Consider the following 21,673-nt stretch of genomic DNA (forward strand, 5'->3'; position numbering starts at 1 on the left):
TCACAGTTTGTATTATACCTGTCTAAAGCCAAAACATCTCTCACCACTTTTTTCTTTTTCTCTTTTTTTCTCCTCACTCAGGAAATTTAAAAGGTAAATTGATCAGAAAAAAGCAATCTTTTTGTCATTATGGAACACTCTAGGAATATCTAGTTCAGATAAGCAGTTAAAAATGTGTAAGAAAAAGTTAATTAACTGTGATTCTTTTGCTTTAAGAAATGTGAACAAGTAAATTTAAATAATAGCTTTTGTTACTATAGTTACAAGATAAGAAGAAAAGGCTTTGGTTCAAGATAAAAGAAGAGCCTTCAAAAATGATTTAAAGATTCTTTAAAATTTAGTTCATGAGGATCAGATTTGTAAATTGTATTTTTTGAAGTTTATGTAGTATTTCAGATAAATAGATAAAACTTTAAACTAATTGAAATGAGTCCATAATCTTATTTTAAAGATAACTCTACATCTTCTAAGAAGATGTATATGGCTTAGTATATGAAATAACATTCTTGTTTAAAAAAGGCTAAATCTAAACTTCTTGTGATTCAAAGTTTCTAAATATATTATCATTCTTTCTAAAAGTTTTTTAAAATTACAATCTAGAAAATAATATTTAGCTCTATGATAGTATGATGATGGGTGTCTTTTTAAAGGTCTTTTAAAGAAACCTTTGTTAAGGTATAAACCACATGCAATAAACTGTACATATTTAAAGCATGCAGTTTGATTCGCTTGCATAGAGGTATACACTCATGAAATCATCACACTAACATGATGAAAAACATATTCGCTCTCTCCAAAAATTTTCTTAACTCCTTCGCTAGTCTCTCCCTCTTAACCTCTCTATGCACCATCCCCACCTTCTCCAGGAAACTTCTGGTTTGCTACCTGTCACTATAGATTTAGTTTGCATTTTCTAGAATTTTATAAAAGTGGAATTTTGCAATATGTACTCTCTTTGGTCTGAATTTTGTCACTCTGCATAATTACTGTTATGTAATTATGTTATACTGTATATGGATATTTTATTTCTTTTCTATTGCTGAATAGTATACCATTATATGGGTGGATATTACGCAGTTTGTGCATTGGCTTTAATGGCAATGAAATGGTCAACTCTCTCAGGTGTCCTTGGAAACTTTGCCTATAAACTGATATCTAGATATTCAGTATGTCTCAAAATATCTCCCCTAATATTAGGCTTCGCCTTATTACAAGCTGACATTATTATGTACCCCAAAGGACTCTCATACTACACGGTACAATTGTCATTAGTTATAAGCAACCTTTCTTCAACATCCTCCTAGATAATCTTTGCATAATCTAAAACCTGGAGACCTAATTCTTTTCACGTGTTGGAAATAACACCAGAAAAAGCCATTCTTGCATCTTAATGTTTAAGGACCTTAGTAGGTACTGTTAACAGCCAGCACATCAGTGAGTGTCCTATGGTATTATCTTTGGATTCATGTTTCTCAATTAAAAAATACTCATATCACTATTCCAAAAAGCTTTCCTTATTAGAGACTACAGCTGCAGGTTCGTAAGCAACCCCCATCAAATACACACATATATTCCTACCCTTAAGCTTATAATCTTTAGAAGGGGCTAACTCCACCCAAGAATTTTGGGTCAAGTAGATGCCTACAATGAGATGAAGTAATTTATACCCAAGATCCACTGAACATGATCACAAATTGCTGTCTTAATCTTCTTTTTTTTAAAGTTTCCTAGCTATCTTTTTCTTCTTTTGAGCTTTTAAGTATGTTACTTATAGGACCTCAGTTCTTAATATTGTTTTTTACATCATTAGTTAACCCTCAGTATAAGTTAAACATCTGTCTACAATTTGCACATTATTTGACTAAAACATGATAGTTAAATTGACTATTGGATTTCCTTTGGATGCCGTACAATATCCCTTGGTGCCAATTTCTTATAATAGATCAATTGGCTTCCTAAGTATTTGCACTCAACCATTAAGATATTTTTTAGAAGGCAAATATCACTATAATCCAGACAACCAGAAATATAATCACCCTATTAGGTCATATTTTGTCTTCACTGAAGTAACACTCAGGGCCATTTCGTGGCATTTCACTTTTATAACTGGACTTTCACAGATATAGAATTTGAGGAAGTCCTAGGGAGCACATATATTTGAAGGCTTACATTTACAGTCTGTATAAGAAATGTGTAGTATGTAGGCTCAGGATTAAATTTATTTGGTTTAGATTTACCTGAGGGTCTGTATTTGAAAAACATCATCATCCCTTGATGCCAAGCCACATTTGATAAATTGCATCAAAGCATTATAATTCTATCTGGCAAGCCCATAGGTTATTTTGGCCAAAGACAGGCCTTTAGGTGGCCCCTAATAATGAGTAACAATATTCCAGCACAAAAGACAATATTGGTCATTGCTAACTTATTAGAAAAGATCTGTTATTTTGGTAAATGAATGCTTGCCTTCAGGAGAGCCTCTGATGTCACTCAGTTCTGGTTTATCCTTTTCCTCATCCCCTTTTCAATTAGGGCCTTTTTCTCACCATCACGCCCTGGTGACAATTGATCAGTTCTCTGGAAATATTTGCTTTTTCCAGAATTATATGTTAGTGGAATCTACTGTTGTTTTTAAGACTGGCTTCTTTCACCTAACATAATGTTCTGAGATTCATTTATGCTGTTTATATCAGTCGTGTGTTCCTTGTATTGCTGAGGTCCCCATTGTATGAATGTAACTTGATAGGCTCTTTACCTAAAAACTGTGACCTTCCTTTAGCTCTGAGGCACTGTCTTCTAATTTACTTTCATTATTTCCTTCCTCCCTTTTTTTTTCTTTTTTCTTCCTAGTCCTCTTTCTCTTTTATGCTTGGTTTTCCTCAGATATTTGGCAAACCTGTATTTTCCAACCATATGTAAGAATAAAAGCTTAGTTTAATGAATATTAATAATTCAAATAATATTAATAATTGATGTAAGTTTCCTTTACCTCTCTTTATGATTATGGAGATGCAGCATTTTCTTTTCCATAGGTCATCTGAGGTAGATACTTCTTGCACAGGAGGTGCAAGAGTACAAAAGAGGACCCAATAGAGAGGGTCATTACATTAGAACTCCCAGTTTCCCTCAGGAAGATGGTTTAATTCCTTTAGAGAAGAGTTCTCAGTTTTACGACTGGATATAGGTACTAAGCTGACAAGTACTATTCATGGATCCAAGGGCAGAAAAGGTGATAGCTGGGATAGTTTCTCCACAGATGGTCCTTGAAGTAAGCATTCTTCTTTCATTACCAGCTGCTCTTTCTCTTTGTACATATGCTAGCAATTTCACTGCACATCTTTATTGGCAAACCTATTTTATCTCTGCTATGGCATTTTTTTCTTTGTTCTCCAGAAAATAGCTTCTTTAGTATTCATTTATCTGTCTAAATGTTCTCATTTACTTACTGTTGTCCAGAAACCTTCCAAGATACTGGTCTCAAAGAATACTGTATTCTCAACAATGTAGGATTTTTCTCTTTTCAACTCTTTCCACGTCTTTCTTGAAATACCCAAACATTTACAAAATCTGATTACTGACAGAAAAGAAAGGAAATGCATACTGCTGTACTGAAATATTTATTTTTTTATTCACTTCAGCTTTGTCATAAAAAATTTGTAGTTTAATTGCTTAAACCATATGGCCACCACAAAGTTACTAACTAAATGGATATAAAGTATTTTCTTTCTGTTTATTTATTTATAAATTATATATGGTTTATTATATGTAATATACTATACTTAAACATGGACTATTTTACATTTTATTTTAATTGGTAGAGTATTACAAATTATATGGTTTCAATTATAAATTATTAAGTTATAACAAAAACAATTTCTTCCTAGCATATCCTTTTACAGGTCTTTTAAGAATAAATTGCATTCACATTGTACTTTGAGTCAGCAAAATTTTATATTGCATCATCATCGAATAAAACAAATAATTTTATCTTCTATGTTTAACTTTTAACTAAATTTAGATCAGTATTTATGATGGTATCAAATGTCTCACCTCAGACAGAATAACTTCCAAAAGCTTTACTTAGATTCCATGAGTTGGATGAACAAAATCAAACTACTTTCAAAAGAACTGAGTTTCTGTTTGCAGGATCTCACAGTGTTGAACAAGTGGCATCATGTAATTGTGAAAAGTTTTTTTATGATTTTATTTATTTATTCATTTATGAGAGACACACAGAGAGAGAGAGAGAGAGGGAGAGAGAGAGGCAGAGACACAGGCAGAGGGAGAAGCAGGCTACATGCAGGGAGCCCATTTAGGACTTGATCCTGGGTCTCCAGGATCACGCCCTGGGCTGAAGGTAGGCGCTAAAACGCTGAGCCACCCAAGGATCCCAATAATTGTGAAATTCTTGTACCACTAATGGCATCAATGCGTTAATACCTTAATGCTTCGCCTATCATTCCTGAGCAAGAAAATGTGGAATCAAAATGAAATGAAATTAAGTTTGGAAGAGTAGTCTAACTGAAAAATCATGCTTTACAGAAGGATGCGTATATGTATATATGCATAAACAATCTGCAGATTAACACAGTAAAATGCTCTCTTCGAATATATTCTTCCCAAAATAACTATAACTTTTCGAAGTAGAGTTAGATGTGTTTCCATCACATATACATCCTTCAGTTCTTATATTCACTGATATCACCATGGCCACCATAGGGATAGTATATATTGACAAAAACATTTGTCAAGTTTTAAGTTACAACTGACATTTCATTTTCAGCTTTCCTGAGAAGTGGAACTTCATTAACTTTTCATTAAACATGGACTTACTCCCTCACCCCCCCTTTTGTTGCTTGTGGCTGCTGAAAGCAATTATTACAAAATAAAATACAGTTGGTAGGTAGTAAAATAAACAAATAGTTGTACAATTATCACACACAATAAAAGACAAAACTATTATGGCAGGAATATTTAGACTATTTTTAAACAGTTTTATTGAAGTATTGTTTGCATACCATAAAATGCACTTATTCTAAATGTTTCAAGGAGTTTTAGTAAATTTATAGAGTTGTGCAATCATCACCACAATTTAATTTTGGAATGTTTCCATCATTCCAAAAACAAACCACATGCCCAAATGCAGTCATTCTCTCTTCCTACCCCCGGGCCTGGGAAACTGCAAATTTATTCTTTATAGATTTGCCTTTTCTGAGCCTTTCATGTAAATGGTATCATACAATATGTGGTCTGTGGTTCCTGGCTTCTTTTGATAATACTGCCTTAAGGTTCATCCATGTTGTAGTGCCCATCAGTACTTTGTTCCTTCTTAAAATTTCCTTGACGGGAACTTTGAGAATCTTGAGTCCCTACACATATTTCAGTAACACCTAACCTACTAACTCTCACAATTACCCTCAAATATCCAACTGACCGGCTGCTTCACCTATCTCTCACGATACCATAGCATATAACTGGCACTTATCCCAGTGGCTGGAAGAGGCCACAGGATTAGGTTCCCCCAGTATCCCGGGGACTGGAAGATGTTGGCCATCAGAAAGTGAGAAGGATGATCCCAGGTCTCCTCTCAAAATTTCACTGCTGTTAAAGTGAGGATTCTGTTTGCTGTGTGCTGCACATGCTTTTACACCATGGAAGATGTTAGGAGTTAAAGACAAGGCCTTCCTAACCTATTCTACTCTATTTTAATGCCATTACTAATAACCACTGCTTTAAATGTGAAACTCTGGATCCTGTGACAAGAGACATAAACTGTGATTGTTCCGCACCAACTATCATGTGCGATCCTCCTAAGCCAAATACTTAATATAAGCTGCTTTGCACTTTTCTTGCCACATTGATTGTAATCATTGTCCTTGCTGCTGTACTTTTTTTGCATATTCTATAATTATATTTGGCATATACATTAAATGTCACTGATGCTTGCATATTGATATTGCTACCTCACAACTACTACATCCTCCTATTTTATCTGAAGAGATTTTTGTTGTTTCTTTTGGATTCTCTCTGTATACAATCACGTCAGATGCAAGGAGTAAATTTATCAATTCAGAGTAGGTATGGAGAGGAAACTGGGGAAAGAGAGGTCTATCCTGTTTTAGCTAAACACAAAGGACAAAATGGGAAGGTACGAGGAAAAGGGGAGACGCAGGTGATCTTGGGGAATGTCCTGTAATTATGAGCACCAGCCTGGCAAAAGCTGATGTCTTATACTTCTGTAATGAGACAATCTCACCCTCCTATTTCAAAACAACTCAGGTCTGGTTTATAAAGCCAATCTAAAAAAAAAAAATATTGTCAAGTGCTGGGTAAAGAGCCCATCGAGTTACTATAATAATCTATTTCTACCTAATTGTATAGCAAGAAGAAACAGAAGAAAGGAAGGAGATGGACACTGCCTTTGCACCCTGCTTGTCAATCAAAGAAAAGCAAACGCGTTGATTGTGGTTAGAAAGCTATCAGCTGAACAAGGCAGCTTTGCGTTAGCATTAAACTTGGGACTCTGCAAATTATTTCTTGCAAGTCACAAAGAGATGCTAATGAGTATCATGGTGAGAAACCTCTATTGCTCATCATGTGGCTTCAAAGCTAACATTAATCCAGAGGCTGTGTGAATGCTGCTAACTAAATATAAAAGACTTTCTTTTCTTAAATTTTCATCTTTTGGTATTTTCTATTTGGGACACAGCAACACAGTTTGCTGCCATGCAAACTATTTTGTATCAGGCAGGGGCTACAAGAGCAATACGGTGAACAAAGAGACAAGAAAAGTAAAAAAACAAACAAACAAACAGAAACCAGGGGTTTGAAGATCTTTTGAACCAAGTCTAATATAGGCAACAATTAGAAAGAGTAGACCTGCATCACATGACTTGAACATAGTGATAAAAAAGGAAGTGAATGAAATGCACATTGAGGGAAGGATGGGCAAGAGGCTTCTTTAATAACAACACAGATCTCTCAAAATCAAAGGAAATTTGAAGGGGAAATAAATTTGTGCTATGCCAATTGCAGGTATATTTGCAAGAGAATTGGATAGATCTTGGTGTTCATGCCCCTTGTTCGTATGACCCAACGTGACCTCAAATCCTCTCACTTGCAAACCTGGTTGGCTTGGCTCATTCTATGGATTCATCCATCTATGTTCAGAGTTTCACCCTAATCCGGTCACTCATATCAATAAAACAGACTGTGTTCTCTTTTGCAACCCAGTACCACCTCTACGGATCAATCATAAGGAGTCTTGCAGTAGGTTCTATTATCAGTCTGTAGACATTCTTCACTAAGGCACACATGAAAGATGTTAACTTAGTGCGGCTAAAAATAACTCAAATGAATCAGTTAATACCTCAGGGCACTTATTACAATGTCCTTAGTCTTCCTACTTGGAATTCTCGAAGTTCACTTTGTAGAAAGATTGTGTTTTTAATTCACTCGCTTATTTTTAGATATGCAAAGGATCAACGGATGTGTTCTTATAAGTAATCATATAATAATAATAAAGCCAAAATTTTCAGTCCATAACCCAAGATTTAACTATAGATTTTATTTGAGTCAATGATCTTGGAGATCTTTTCTATGCATTTTATGTTTATATGAATGCACATAGAAAAATGTCTGAGGGTACCCATAGTTTATGTATATGATCATTTTATATATACCTATATTTCTATTTCTAAAAGTTTCTTTTATATGCAAATTATATACCTTAGAGTTTTTCTATATTAGTGCCATTTTTCTGCCTCATTCTTTTTTAACTCTTATACTGGCTCTATAGTATGGTTACAACATAATTTATCCAGCACTTTCTTTGGGAATACAAATTAAATTTGTTTTAACATTATTAAAAATGTTGCTAAAATGAACATCCTTGTATATATATATCTTTTACAAATTTTCTTTGAGGATCTCTCTGTCTCTCTGTCTTTGTCTTTCTCTCTCTCTCTCTCTATATATATATGTATATATAAAATATATATATTATTTCTCTCTGTATATATATTATTATATTATATTTTTTTAAAAAAATTATTTATTCATTTGAGAGAGAAAGAGAGCACAAGCTGGGGGTGAGGGGAAAGGCAGAAGGAGAAGCAGACTCCCCTCCGAGTAGGGAGGCCAATGTGGGTCTCCATCCTAGGACCCTGAGATCATGATCTGAGCTAAAAACAGATTCTTAATGGACTGAGCCATCCAGGCACCTTTATTATTGTTATATATATTATGTTTCAAAGAGAGAGAGAAGGAGAGATGGAGAGACAGAAATAGAAAATTGGAGAATTGTTCACATAGAGATCATTTTTTAAAATTTTTCCTGATAATATACCACAAAATTCTAGCAATTAGATGCCATTATATTGTTGTTGCTTCTAACTCAGTAATCCAGTCTTGTGATTAAGGCTGAAGGTAGAGTTTTGGTGAATGTCAGAAATTGCAACTGTGTCTATGTAAAAAATCATGATATAATAGCCCTTATTTCCTAGATAGTTCCCAACACTCTACGAATAAAGATATATTTCCCCCAGCTATTCTAATTTGATTGAAGAATTCAGGTTAAAAGAGTCATAAATTTTGAAGTCTGACAAGTTCCCAACTTATGTTAACTATTCCCTGGAATTAGTGCATAAACTCACAGAATTGTTGAAATTTTACTAAGACAGAAATTCATTAAACTGAATGAAAAAAAAATACTTATTCGGTATCTTCTTTTAGTTTTATCATTTACTTGACAAAATTGCATACCAGAGATTAACATTTAAGATGGGGAACACAAAACCCCTTCAAGATTGACTAATGAAATTGAAAGGTGGTTTAACAGCTTGGAAAGATGAGAAAATACATTAATCTTTTATTTTCTGAAATCACAATTTTCTGAGGTAAGATAACAAATGTGGTTTTATTTCATATTTTTAAACTCACATTCTGATAACCTCCTGGTTAACTTTTGTGTGTCTAACAAAGCCTGTCTCTTCCACTTCACATTGGAATCACTAAATTATGATGATTTCTCTAGAATAGTAATTTCTATGTGAATGGAGACTGGAAATATTCAATGATAACAGCAAAATCAGTTTTAGTCTGACTTCCATCTCTCTAGGTCAGAGGTTCAGCAGAAAATGTCAGAGAGGATTCCTCGGAAGATTTGTAAAAAGAAATATGGTCGAGCTTTTGAGACAATATAATCTGAATTTGATTACTATATTTTTTTCCAAACCATGTGATCTGGGATAATTTACTCAACTGCTCTGTGCTTCAATTTTCCCTTCTGAAAACAGGGGATAATAATACAATTATCCTCACTAAGGACTAACTATGCCATTTCATCAAATAAATAGCTTAGCACAGTGCCTGGAATAATAAGTATCAGATAAGAATTTGTCTTCCTCACATTAGGAATTACATACAAATTCCATTTTTATCTAAGTAAAATAATTAAAAGTTTCCCTAACCCATTCTTACCCTTCCTAAACTTGAAATTTTCACTGCGATACAAACCATCTTTACTTTGTGCACAATATTTAACAAACTCCTGTTTACACCACAGTTTGCAAACAGTGTTCTCTGGATAGTGCTCAGGTAATGGTAGATGCACAGTGACTAACGAAGCACAACATAGGTGTTAGGAATCATCACACCTCTTGGATTCTTTTTATATTTTTCAGGACTTTATGTGCTATCAGACACTGAATTAGGGATGCCTGGGTGGCTCAGTGGTTGAGCATCTGCCTTCAGCTCAGGGTGTGATCCCGGGTCCTGGGATGGAGTCCTGCATCGGGCTCCCCTCAGGGAGCCTGCTTCTCCCTCTGCCTGTGTCTCTGCCTCTCTCTGTGTGTCTCCCACGAATAAATAAATAAAATCTTAAAAAAAAAAAACCAACAACAACACTGAAGTATATGCAACTGAAACATATGTAGGTATGTGTCTACTTTTAAGCTATGCAGAGGGTCCTCCCACTTCTTACACTGCCATCAGTTGGTGCACCAGTGATAAAGTTAATGTCACACTTCAATCTTTCCCAGTGGGCTGCAAAATAACAGGACTTTTTGGACTTTTCCATTGTTTTCCTAGAAGAGATTAGAACTGAGGAGGATGAGAAGATTTTTTTTTTCCTTGTTGCTTCTGCCTCCAAATCTACCTTTCTATCTTTCCTAAAAAATTTGCCTTAGGAGTATGCTTTTATAAATGTAAATATATAGAGATGTTGATAAACACGAAATTAATATTTTCTCATGCCATTCCAGACATAAGAAGTATCCATGTCAATATATATATGTTGATATTCTTGCTACAGAAACTCAAATGGTATATTGTCTTTGAAATAAATATATATATGAAATAAATAAATATATACACATATGAAATAAGTGTATATATATATATATACATATATATATTAGACACGCGTTTTCCCAAAAATCATATGGACTTATATGATTTCCCAAAAATCATACAAATGATTTTTTGGTTGTTAATTTTTGTTGTCTCATGAATGTGAGACAATGAATGACCTATGATGAGCTTACTTTTTCTCTGATCATTGACTACATTGACTACAGAGACTGTGAATCAATCTATGTCCCAGTTACTGTAAAGTAGAAATGACATCTCTTTTGCCTCACTGGATTATCCACTATGGTTTGAAAAGGATAAATTATAGAGTTAGAATTTTCTGTCTGACAATAAACATTTTCCAAATACTCCATATGGTTCTTTAGGTATTTGATATGTATATATGTAAGGTTGTGATTTTTATTTACATTTCTCCACCAATTCTTTACCTACTCATTTTGGCCCATTTCTTATTCTGAGAGCAATGTATTATCTTTAGAATTATCACTACACTTACTCTGTCATCAATTCTCTCTTACAGATTATTTTTAATTTTATTTGATTACTATCCCAGTATGCAGTGTTTATGGCTCAAATTTAGTCTATATAATATTCGATGTTCATGTGAGTATTAAACACTTGATTATGTTCTTATTGGTATGTCAGAGGTCAATCAACATGCCTGGAGTCATAGCAAAATGGCTGTGAATACTGGTATTTAAATGTAGAGTGTGTGCATAAATGAGCCATTTGAGATTCACAATGGCAGTTGTGCAGTTAAGATAATGTCAAAGTTATATATTCCAGGCCTTTAAAGAACCTAACAAATACTGTTGTTACCTATAGTCTGAATGTCATATGGCAGGAGTTTTTTGTTTTTTAATTCTGTTAGTAAGATATTCTCATACTCCTTTTCAGATGAGATCATTAAGTGTTAGAGATGTTAAGTAATTTCTCTAAAGTCCCATGGTTAAAAATTTATCCATATGGAAAGTTTCTCAAATTTTTTTTCTCTTTTAGTATTCCTTTTACTTTAGTGTCCTTTTAAGAATAATTTAGCACATCATTCTAGAAAAGGATATATATGATTGTAACGCTTGGCATGCTGAAGAGAGAGCTGGATAGATAGAGGAGGCCTAAGGTTTAAACTGGCTCTACTGCATATTAATATTATCATATTACATATTTAATTTTTCACTTCTCACTCTTCTTATCTATAAAATGTACAGGCTATATTGGATGAGTTCTAAGTTCCCACTGGGCTGCTCTGATACTCTAACTCAGATCAATACCCCATAATAACTCTTCTGCATTGTGAAAACCAAGCTCCAACCCAATTTCAGTCTTCAGAGGTGCCAGGATATGTCCTGTGGCAGGACCTGCTTTTATAATCACATTCATGTTCTTATATCATTCCGATAATCTTTTTATTCTAAAGAAGTCTGACAAATTATGGAGCATTTGGCTGACTGGCTTGTCTGTACATTCTCTTAGCCATGGCTTCTCAATCTTGGCACTATTGAAATTTTGGGCTGGATAATTAATATGCTGTGGAGGGCTGTCCTTTCCATTTAGTATGTTTGACACCACTGTGTGTGTGAGCAGCACCAAACATGAGGAGTACCTGCCACCAGTGGTGACATTCTCAAATATCCCTCCAGTGATAGTCACTGATACACTCATAGCAATATGAATAGAATATTGTTAACTAGACTTACTGCTCCTGTGTTTTAACAAAAAATAAATAATTCTCCTTCTTATACATAAATTTTAAAACTTTGCCCCCAAACACATAATTTTCCTGATAATAGTCCCATAGGGAATAATTTCAGGTGACCATAATCATCAGCTTATCAGCTACCAAAATTCACTCTAGGACATTTGGGAATACATCCCTCAAAATCCAAAGGATTGTTTATCCTAGGCCTTCCTAATTTGGGATATATCTTAAATTTCTACTCCATATCAGATCAGAACAGATAATGTGGCTCCCTTCTAAAACTAAAACAAAAACCTGCTAATGTGTCTTTACCTTTTAGAGAATGGAAAATCTGAAGTAAACACAATGGTTAATTCTCTCTTCTTGCTTTCCTTTCTCTCTATATGGGTGTAATGCATTAAGTATAGACAATCAATGAAATCTTGCCTATTCCCAAGTTCATGTGGCTTTTCATTAAACGCCTAATGTTATTTAAGAGAGACTTTTGTAGCTCATTATAAAAACCTGCTGCCTTATATTGCAACTGGGGCTCCCAGGGAGAAACACATTTTTTTTTTTTTGCTATTGTTTCCATTTACATGGCATATTGCTTCTTAGAAATTCAAAGCACTTTGCTATCTTTAAATAAACTGAATTATGGTTTATGTTGGGGGGGTGGGCAAGAGGGACTGAAACAGAAACAGGAATAAGAGGGGTAAAAAGAAAGAAAGTTTTAGAGAAAAAGTTCTTTTAGAAGGTAGGTAGACTGAGAAACATCATTTGTTTAACTTCTACATTGGGAAACGAGCTGAGAAGGAAATTTTTTCCTACAATTACCTCATTTGGTTTCTTACATAGAGAAACAAGGGAGTTTACAATCAACAAAGAGCAATTCCTGCTTTCCAGACTCCACAAGCATCTAGAGTTAATTCTGGCCCCTTTTTCTTGTTTTAAGATTTTATTTATTTGTTTGTTTATTTATTAGAGATATATAGAGAGAATATGAATGGGGGTGGGGGGATGTGGAGGGAATGGCAGAGGGAGAGGGAGAAACCCAAGCAGACTCCATTCTGAGCGCAGAGCCCAATGCGGGGTCGATCCCAAGACCTTGGGATCATTACCTGAGTCAAAATCAGGAGTCGGATACTTAACTGACCAAGTCACTCAGGCTTTTCTTAACAGGTGGCTAATGCTATTATTTTCTTTTCTTTCATCTCCTTTCTTCTGTCTCCATGTCCAGTTCTAGTGAACAAGGTTCTTCTTGCACATAAGAAATCTGGCTGGATAGAAATCAGCGCAGATGATATAGAGAGCCCAACCTTCATCTAACACATAAAGTCAAAGGTTGGACAGAGGTTGGAGACATCCTCTGCATTCCATCTCATGTTCCATTAAGAGAGAGAAAGGCTGACCCAGAAATTGCATTTCAGAGGTTGCATTCTCACCCTCCTTGTGGAGCCTAAGCTCATTATTACTGCTCAGGTGACTATGGGTTCCAAATGGTTCCTACAGTTTAAAGGTGTTTCTCTGGGCCTTTGAAATGGTCTGTGAACAAATATACTTTTCACAATAAGGATGATAAAAGCAATATTATCTCTAACAAATGATTGTACGGGAATTTGGGTCTTTACCTTTGTAATTTAAAATAATATACCTAATCATGAACCATTCCATACTATTGACATCTGAACAGAAAGAGTTGATAGCTCAAGCAATATCACCTCTTTGTTTGTTTTTTGTTTGTTTGTTTTTTTGTTTTTTGTTTTTTGTTTTTTTTGCTATTTTACTTGCCTAAAGTATCAGCATATGGACTATGCATATAGTGATTGGGGGTTTTGTTTCTTTGTTCATGTGGCATCCACGTGAAGTTAGGCTTCCTTCCATTGTCACTCTTTTTGACACTGTTCCCAGAGAAGGAAAACCTCTCTGCACATGGCAGAGGTAGAATAGACAAGAAGCCAGGTCTACATCCTAGAACAATCTACCATGATAATATGTGACCTAGCAGGCTGCCTTAGAAGGAGAAACCAAACAAAATAAATAAAAGCAAAGAAACAAAGAAAAATATAATCATAGAATTACGGGAGAAGAAACACGGAAAGGTCCAGAAGATCTTTCTAAAATTCTAACTCTAACTTGTATCTCTGTTAATATAAATAGGTCCTAATGTGGTGTGACTTAATTTCCTAATCTAAAAATGGTATTCAAATCCCTGAAACTATAATGATGTGGTCCACATAAGGTAAGGCACTTGTACTTATAAAATGGTTAAGTACCATGTAATATAGGATATAAAATTATATATATATATGTATATATATATATATATATATATAGAGAGAGAGAGAGAGAGAGAGAACTTTTTTATAGGACTCTCCAAGAGATGTGGTTTCTTCAGTTATCAATTTTTATCCTATTTCTTTTAAATCCAACATTCTGAGTAGACTTTTTTTTTTTTAAGATTTTATTTATTTATTTGACAGAGAGAGAGCACAAGCAGGGGGAACAACAGAGGGAGAGGGAGAAGCAGGCTCACTACTTAGCAGGGAACCTGTCCTGGGCTCCATCCCAGGACCCTGGGATCATGACCTGAGCCTAAGGTAGGCACATAACTGACTGAGCCATCCAGATGCCCCTTTGAGTGGACTTTTATGCTGACTTTAACAATATCAAATTGTTCTAATTGTTTGACATGCTGGATAAGAGATTGAATTGATTTGGGATTAGAAGAGAGACATTTTAAAATGTGCTCAGTACTGCATAAAATAATTGAGATTAGTTGAAGTCATCTCATAAAATCAAAGTTATTTGTTCATATTTAAACAAAAATTAGATATTACTTTACTTTTATCTTAATAAAAATAAACACGTTTGTGTGTTTCTAGTGTTTGTGTCTTAAACCTGTTAATATGTCTTATTAGCTAGTTCATCTTATGTGTATTTTTTGAAGGAGACTACTAAATCTCCAATGGTTCTCTCTTGAAATTTTGTGTGTATGGTTTTATAACATTCTATAACACTTTCAGAATAACTAAGCCTCCTTATCCTATTGTCTTTCCTTTGCATGATTTTTAAAAGCAGGGTATATTAGAAGTTTCAAAGCTAACTAATTTCAACACGCATTTTACAATCACAAACATGGTGTTCTAGATCTTCCCATCTCATCGAGTGGTGTTATCAGATCTCTACTTGTACAATAGATATAGGTAGGTTCTTTTTAACGTCTTCATTCACTCTCATTCCTATCCAATACATTTATGCTATTTTTTCTTCTGAATATCTCTCAAGTCTAGAAGAAAACCATTGGGCACTCCTTGTTACAAGTCACTTAACAAGCTTTAGCAATAACCTCATATTTACTATAGCCTACCGTGGTAGCTAGAAATATGGCCACAATAGGTTTTTTTAATTTTGAATGACACCCCTTTCCCATGTAATTTTTTATACTGTCCCATTCCAACTCTGGGTTCTGGCATGCGATTTAAATCTGGTTACCAGGATGTTAACAAATATACATAAAGATGGACTTGAAAGACACTTGGATAAAAAGGCTTCTCTTACCTTTATTTTCCTGAGACCCCTCTATTGGCATTAAATGACAGAGCCTTAGCCTATTGGATGATAGAGCCCCATCACCTCTGTTGCAGCAGCCAACAGACAACTAACCTCTAGAAGTACAGACACCTAGCTGACTGGTATAGGTGACTGCACCTGCAGGAGCAGGTCCAGCTGAGACTCATGTAAACTGCTGACCCCACAGAATAGTGAGCTAAATAAATGATTGTTTTAAGCCATTTAGTTTCTTGTTTTGTTGCACAGCAGAAACAAACTTTAATTTTTTTTTTTTTTGTTAAATTTCTCTTTTAAGCTTTTTCCATTCTGCATCTACAAATACTTTTTGTAAAACAGTCTGGTCATGTCATCCCTATGTCATCATCTAATAGCTGCCAATTGCCTTTAGGATTCAAAGGCAACTTTACAACATGGAATGAAAAGGGTGAGCATATTCTGGTTCTGGCGTCTACCAACATTTCTAATTTAATTTCTCATGATGTGCCCCTTGCTCTTTCAACAAACCATAGTAGGCTTTTTTCTTCTTTCAGAAGAGCTCCGTGCTCTCTACTAGCACATGGCCATCATATCATCCAACTGTTGCCTAAACTAACATCCCTGCAGGTAGTTTTACCCATGTAGTCATTATGCATCCTTCATATTTCAATTTGATCATCATTTTCATAGAAAAGATCACCCTGACCTCTCTGACAAGGTCAAATCATACCATTTGTTACACTTCCTTACAATGTAACAGTCCTTATAGAACTTATTTGCATTGTGATATTACGTTTATTTGATTAATATCTCAGTTATTTTAGTAGAATGTAAGCTCTAGGAAGACAATGACCTTATCTTTCTGTCTTTCATTTCTAGTGCGTCACTGTGTCTAGCACATAGTTGACACACTGTAACTGTTGAAATAATAAATGAAAGAGGAAATTAATGAATTTAGTTGAAACATGTTTAGAACATAATTCTAAAACTTGTTAGCTATTAGAATAACAATGATACAATCCAGTTTTTAGAAGTAGATGACATTGATTCTGCATTATAGGACCATATAGGTTGCCAACGTTTAGTATGTTTAAGAATCAGCTGAGTAGTGTGTTAAAATAAAAATTCCTGATCTATAGTTTCAGAGAAGGTAGTAGGAATTTCTGGAATATCGCCCCCTAAGACTGCATTTTTTTAAAATTATTTTTTATTTATGATAGGCACGCAGTGAGAGAGAGAGAGAGAGAGGCAGAGACACAGGCAGAGGGAGAAGCAGGCTCCATGCACCGGGAGCCCGACGTGGGATTCGATCCCGGGTCTCCAGGATCACGCCCTGGGCCAAAGGCAGGCGCTAAACTGCTGCGCCACCCAGGGATCCCCCAAGACTGCATTTTTATTAAGCTTCCCAAAGTGATTTGTACAGATTCCATAGAATTTACTTTGAGGAATACCAACTATTGAATTTTGCTCACCTACTTAAATACCAGGCTATATTATGTATTCCACTTAGAATATTTCTGGTTACCTATTGAAATGTGCTCAGAAAACATAAATTGATTTTAATATAACTCTAAGGAAACCACAAATGGGAAAATAAATATGTGCTAAAAAACTAAAATAACAGAAACGAAAAATATCTATTACGCTGTAGCAACAAAGGCTTTTTGATTCATTTCTGTTTAGATTTATCCTGTCTCTTCCCTTCTCCCCAATTATCATTGGTAATTGACAGCTAATTGCACATAAAGAGATGGAAACCCATCTTGTTCTAAGTCACAGAGAATCTGCTATTTCCTACGGAGTATATAGATTCAACCAATCGTAGCATGTGAAAGGGATTTTAGAAGTTTTCTAGTTCAACTGACACATTTTGGGTGAATGTCCTGATTAAGATGAAGGTCTCAATTGGGAATAATTTAGTTCCCAGTGTCCCCAAATTGTAAACTACTCACTCAAAAAAAGAGAAGATTGATATTTTGTTATTTTTGAATATACAGGCTCAGCTACATTCCTTAGTCTAAAGGCCTCTATAGCATTTCTTGGGTCACATGGACATGGATGTTTCTCCTAAGTAATAAAGTAGGAAGAGAGAAATCTAATCTATCATATGTTTAGTCTCTGAAGGGAATCTCCAGAAAATCAGGATGGTAAGAAGAATTATTGAGTAACTTCCTTACATTTGCTCATTTGACTCTCTCATATCTGTTTTTTGTGGTGATTTTAAGTAGTAAAATCCTCTTACAGTTTGGCAAAAATGCAGTAGTGACAATTTCAAACAACTGCCACCTAAAAAGAAGGATATAGATTGCTTTAAGAATGCTTTTTGGGGATCCCTGGGTGGCGCAGTGGTTTGGCGCCTGCCTTTGGCCCAGGGCGCGATCCTGGAGACCGGGATCGAATCCCACATCGGGCTCCCGGTGCATGAAGCCTGCTTCTCTCTCTGCCTGTGTCTCTGCCTCTCTCTCTCTCTCTCTCTGTCTGTGTGTGTGACTATCATAAATAAATAAAATTAAAAAAAAAAAAGAATGCTTTTTGGGATGCCTAAGTAGCTCAGCGGTTGAGGGCCTACCTTCCAGTCCAGTCGTGATCCAGGGTCCTGGGATCATTCTGTATGGGCTCCCCGCATGGAGCCTGCTTCTCCCTCTTCCTGTGTCTCTGCCTCTCTCTCTGTGTGTCTCTCATGAATAGATAAATAAATCTTAAAAAAAAAGAAAAAGAATGCTTTTCAGTCAAGAATATACTTGCTATGAAAGATGCCAAAGATGGGGCCTAGAATATGGTGGCACTAGTAAATACTTAGTGAATTTTATTTTTTCCTGCCTAGGGCTTCTTTTTGGTAAAGTGGAATGTCCAGAGATCTGCTGGTCATCTTGTCAGGTGACAAGCAGCTCCTCCCTTATTTAGAGCCGCTAGCCCAAGATAATCTTCTAAGATGACATAATAATTTCTGTAAAACCAGCAGGCTGTCATGGCAATTAGTCCCACATGCCTCTTGTTAAAGCACAGAATAATACTGTTACCACAGTAACCAGCAAGCACAGCTCAAGTAGGATTTTCAGCTGTTGCCTGTATTTTGAGCTGTGGAAGTGTCCTGGTTTACCTGTGTGCTGGTTAGCATCACCACTGGGAGAGGGCGGTAGCAACACGGAATTGAAAAAAAAATATATAAATTCTAATGGGTTCATGGGAAGGTTTCTTTGTTCCTTACCTTCTACTTAAGAATTTAAATAATTACTTTGATTATGCAGGGAAGTCAAGCACGCGGCCCAGGAGTTTACAGCGGCAGCTCCTCGGTGCGCGCAGGGTCATGTACGTGTGCGCATGTTCGAATCCACAATCCGGTGTGTATTGGGTTTGGGGCCAGGCCTTGTATGGACAAGTAAAGCATCTCTGCCAGCTTCGTCAGCTGTCCCTTGAGCTCCTAACATCGTGAGGATGATGTAGCACAGGTTCCTCTGACCCGGTGGAGAACATACACAGAAGAGGATGGAACGGTTTAGTGAGAAATACACTCATGTCTCCTCTCTCTGTTTCTGTCTCCTTCCTTCCTCCAGCTAGTATAGGAACCAAATTCTGCAAATAGGGGTGGGGCAAGAGGGCAGGAGAGCAGGGGCCTCACCCCGGCCCCCGCTCCCCCGGGGACTGGAGCAGGGCGCAGACGCCCAGCGCGGCCTCAGGGGCAGGGAGGACAGCTCCGCCGCACAGGGACAGGGGGTTCGCCTCTAACATGGTAGGAGGGCGGGAAAAATGAGCCCCTGAGGCGGGGGGGGGGGTGGAGGGGGCTGAGCCCCGATCCCTGGGGGCGCTCCGGGCGGAGGGGGCTGAGCCCCGATCCCTGGGAGGGCTCCGGGCAGAAGGGGCTGAGCCCCGATCCCTGGGGGTGCTCCGGGCGGAGGGGGCTGAGCCCCGATCCCTGGGAGGGCTCTGGGCGGAGGGGGCTGAGCCCCGATCCCTGGGAGGGCTCCGGACGGAAGGGGCTGAGCCCGGATGGGGGGAACACAGTCAGGATCCTGCTGCCCCAAGGGGAGGGCGAGGCGGGGAGGGGGAGGGCGGGGACACCCCTGCTGTGGGAGGGGGGAGGGTGCGGGTCGGGGAGGGTGTGGGACAGGAGGGACCCCCGCTGTGTGTGGGGGGGAGGGTGCCGGAGGGTGAGGACCCTCCTCCTGCGGGGGTGGGGGGAGGCAGGGAGGCATAGACGGCGGGGACCCCCTGCCGCGGGGGGCGGGGGCACAGGCCCGTGGGGCGCCCCCACGCTGTGCAGAGCAGCACCCCCCCTCCTGGCTGCCAGCACCGAGGCCAGTGCGGACTGGGAGCTGCGTTACTCACCGGGAGCTGCCCCCGGAGCTGGAGATCCGACCCCGTGTGGTCGCTCCTCCGTGTTCAAGGGGGGGTGGGGGGGGAAGGGGCCCCAGGGCACAGGGCCTCCCGCGTCCACAGCTCACCTGAGCGGCACCCCAGGGGCGGGGCATCTCCCCAGGTGCACACACCTGAGGATCCGCGGCAGCCCCTCCCCCAGAGACCCGCTGGGAGGTCGGGGAGGAGCAAGTTCCCGACCCAGCAGCGCTGAGAAGCTCCGGGACCCAGGGAAAACCAGGGAAACGAGTGTACAGAACTAGAGGGTCCTTTTTTCTTTCCGTTTTCCATTACAACTCCTTTTTATATCAGACTAAACATTTCCAATATATTTTCTCTTTTCCCACCTTAACTATAATACTTTACTAGCTCTTCATTTTTTAGGTGTTTTTCCTTTTTGACTTTCATATTTCTACAATTGCATGTCTTAGATATATTTTGCACTTCTGGATTTCCTTCAATGGATTCAATTTCATTTTGGGAGATACACGAGATATGGTTTTTGTTTTGTGTTTTTTGTTTACCTGCCTCATTTTATTCTACAGTGGCAGAAGTTATACCTTCTAAAACATGACCAGCAGTGCCCAGAACCAGGTGGAACACCTTGCTGGTTCATTCTCTGAGATTCTTCTCTCTTCTTTCCCATTTGCCCCTCTCTTTTATCTTGTTTATGTTTTGGTGGGCAATGTTGGGGCTCTCTATAAGTATTGCTGGTTTATATAAATTTGGGATGGAGCATCTTCTAACATACAGAACTAAATACACAGAACCAAGAGGATTACCCTCTAGGACACCTCAGTAAACTACATTCTCTCTCCACTACCACTTCTTCAACACCAGCATCCTGCCCCCACCCTTTATTTCTTTTTTCTGTTTCCTCTTCTCTTTACTTTTTTTTTTTTTTAATGTTTTCATATTCTTTGTGTTATTGGGCCTTTGATTTTTACTGCTTTGTTTTAAAACTTGTTTTTCACTTTAGTGGTCCTTTTGTTTTATTTTGCTTGGTTCTTCTTTTCCATTTTCTGGTCTCTGACCTCTTTGGAATCATCTAGGGTGGATTTTACTTAAGTTGTGGTTGATATTTTTGACTCAGCCCACTCATACAGCCACTCTGCACTGGACAAAATGACTAGAAGGAAAAATTCACCACAATAGAAAAACTGGAAACAGTACTCTCTGCCAAAGAGTTACAGAATATGGATTTCAATACAATGTCAGGAAGTCAATTCAGAAGTACAATTAGAAAGCTACTGGAGACTCTGGAAAAAAAGCATAAAGGACTCTAGAGACTTCTTTACTGCAGAATTGAGATCTAATCAGGCTGAAATTAAAAATAGATTAAATGAGATGCAGTCCAAACTGGAAGTCCTAACTGCTAGGGTTAATGAGGTGGAAGAGAGAGTGAATGATGTAGAAGACAAGTTGATGGTAAGGAAGGAAGCTGAGGAAAAAAGAGAAAAACAATTAAGAGACCACGAGGAAAGGCTTAGGGGAATAAATGATAGCCTGAGAAGGAAGAATTTATGTTTAATTGGGGTTCCAGAAGAAGAAAAGAGGGACAGAGGGCTGCAAACTATATTTGAACAAATAAGAGCTGAGAACTTCCCTAATCTGGGAAAGGAAACCGGCATTCAGATCTAGAAGATAGAGAGGAACCCTCCAAAAACCAATAAAAACCATTCAACACCTCAACATTTAATAATGAAACTTGCAAATTCCAAA

General features: G+C 37.4%; 1 long non-coding RNA gene across 3 annotated transcripts in view; it reads right to left on the reverse strand.

Moving 5' to 3' along the window:
- Positions 1 to 18,491, reverse strand: part of LOC140609800 (uncharacterized) — a 96,149-nt gene extending 77,658 nt beyond the window's left edge. Inside the window, exon 1 of one of the 3 annotated variants that reach the window (XR_012011527.1) lies at positions 18,168 to 18,491. This is a non-coding gene — a long non-coding RNA (uncharacterized lncRNA). The remainder of the gene's footprint in view (positions 1 to 18,167) is intronic. The other 2 variants (XR_012011526.1, XR_012011525.1) reach the window with 2 other exon arrangements.
- Positions 18,492 to 21,673: the final 3,182 nt, after the last annotated feature.

This window comes from Canis lupus, chromosome 2 (assembly GCF_048164855.1).
Source record: "Canis lupus baileyi chromosome 2, mCanLup2.hap1, whole genome shotgun sequence".
NCBI lineage: Eukaryota > Metazoa > Chordata > Mammalia > Carnivora > Canidae > Canis > Canis lupus.